We start from the raw sequence: 2500 nt of genomic DNA, 5'->3' as shown, positions 1-2500 counted from the left end.
GTATGTATGTATACGCATACACACACACACACACACACACACACATACACACACACATATATATTGTTGTATTTCGGGATGGGCAAATAAACACACGAAAAAAAAAATGGCCATCCCGAAATACAACGATATCTGTTTCAATACACGACTTCACATCAAGAATCTTGCAAGACAAATTCATAAACGTCTTCTTTCAGTTTCCGTCTACCAAATACATTCACAAAGCTTTGGTTGACCCGAGGCTATAGTAGAAGACAGTTGCCCAAAGTGTTCGGAACCATGTGCCTATATGTATATATATATATATAAAAAAATATCGTATATCGATGCCCCATATCTTTGCCCTGCCAGCTTCACACACACTCAGAGATGCACATACACTCTTATACACACATATAAACATACACATATACTATACACCATATACACACCAGTTCTGTCATTTTCTATTCATCTATATACCTACCACCTGTCCACCATATGTATTTATGCCTATTTGCGGAACGTTTGTTGTTTGACCTACAATTTAGTACGAGATAGACTTAACTTGCTTGACCTATTGGGAAAAGAGTTAACTTTTTAGGGGTTTTTTTTGTGTGTTTTGCCACTATTTTATTTATCTAAATCTGAGGGGTCTGTTTGTTTATTTGTCTGTCTTGTTCTTGTCACTCTTCTCTCCCTATACATACATAAATCCACACACACACAGTGTGTGCATATGTATGTATATATATATATATATATATATATATATATATATATATATATATATATATATATATATATATATATATATGTATATATATATATATACATGTATGGGTGTATATCTATTTATCTATCTATGCACATATATCTTTATATATATATATATATATATATATATATATATATATATATATATATATATATATATGTATGTATGTATGTATGTATGTATATATTTGTGTATGTATGTATGTATGTATATACATACATTAATAATTAAACACCTGCTGCACGTTTTATATTTGTACAAGTGTCCCAAATGCATCAGTATGTCATTATTAATAAATAAATATAAAAATACACTCTACATAATTACGTATTGAATCCTTTTGTTGAATGGTGGTAGTCTTGTTGAATATTTTTCCGGAACCTCAACTATACTGTACACACAAACATAGACACATTATACATACATAAATACATACATACATACATACATACATACATACATACATATATGCATACATATTTATATAATACAAGTACATGTATATATAAGTTTGTTTGTCTGTCCGTATGAATGTATGTTTGTATATTAATGTTTGTCTTTGTTATAATAAAACAAAGAGCATTTTAGTATCAAACTTAAGGATTACACAATACTTTTGGTAGAGTATAAATCTATTATTCGTTACTAAGAATAGTATCGACAGTGACTTCGAAGTTTCGGTCATTTTTTATCTTACCTATCTATTTATTTATCGATGGCTCTATCTATCAAGATATATCATTCACCGTCTGGAGGAATGGCTTCCTTACAAATCGCAGCATTTTAAAGAATAATACGAAAATAGAAAAAGAAGAAGAAGCGAAAAATGGTAATATACAACGAGGAATTGCTGAGTTGTCTCCTTATAGTTGTAATACCACCCGAAACAAGACCTTAATTATTTCAGAGTATTATCACATTGTATTCCCGGCTTTACGTTCTGAGTGCAAATACCGCCGAGATCGACTTTGCCTTTCGTCCTTACGGGATCGATAAAATAAGAATGAGTTGAACCCTAGAGACGATGTCATTGATTTCCACACCTCTCAAGTTTGCTGGCCTTGTGCCAAAATAAGAAAGGATTGTATTGTACTGAATTGTAATGTTCTGTTTTGTTGTCCTTATGTCAAATTAAGAAATTGTATTTGTTTTTTTTCTTAGAATCGTCAGAGAGTCGGATAAAATGCTTATGCGGCATTTTTTACTGTCCTTTACGTTCAGTGTTCAAATACTGTCTTGGCTAACTTTGTATTTTTCCGTCCTTCTAACGTCGATAGAACGACATAGGTTTCGAGAAAGACGTTAATCGAAGTCTTGTACCTTATGGGGCAGGGAAAAAAAATCCCCCCCCCCCCAAAAGATTCAGAAGTGCGACGGGGTGGGTTTAGGGTTTTAAAAAAATGTGAAAAACAATTGAAATTCATTGGGAAAATTTTTGTGAATCGCAATTTCTGTTATACAAAACACAAAATTATCAAAATAGTCCCCCTCCACCCCGCTTTCTCTCTCTCTCTTTACACACAAAGAAAATAAAATCCCTTTTTCTTGTTCCTTAAGATATGAAAATTCAAGGCTGATTTAATCGGCTAACCCTTTTCACACCAACATTTCACTACTACTACTACTACTACTACTACTACTACTACTACTACTACTACTACTACTACTACTAGGAGTAGTAGACCCACGATATATACCAGGCCAATATATTCATATATACGTGTGTGTGCGTGTTTGTTTGTA

General features: G+C 32.2%; 1 protein-coding gene across 1 annotated transcript in view; it reads left to right on the top strand.

Moving 5' to 3' along the window:
* The window catches only part of LOC106874750 (uncharacterized), a 90149-nt gene that overhangs the window by 1574 nt on the left and 86075 nt on the right, over window positions 1-2500 (top strand). The window lies entirely within an intron of this gene.

Source organism: Octopus bimaculoides, chromosome 18, assembly GCF_046866305.1.
Source record: "Octopus bimaculoides isolate indiv1 chromosome 18, ASM4686630v1, whole genome shotgun sequence".
Lineage (NCBI taxonomy): Eukaryota > Metazoa > Mollusca > Cephalopoda > Octopoda > Octopodidae > Octopus > Octopus bimaculoides.
This window is presented reverse-complemented; position numbering and strand designations above follow the sequence as displayed.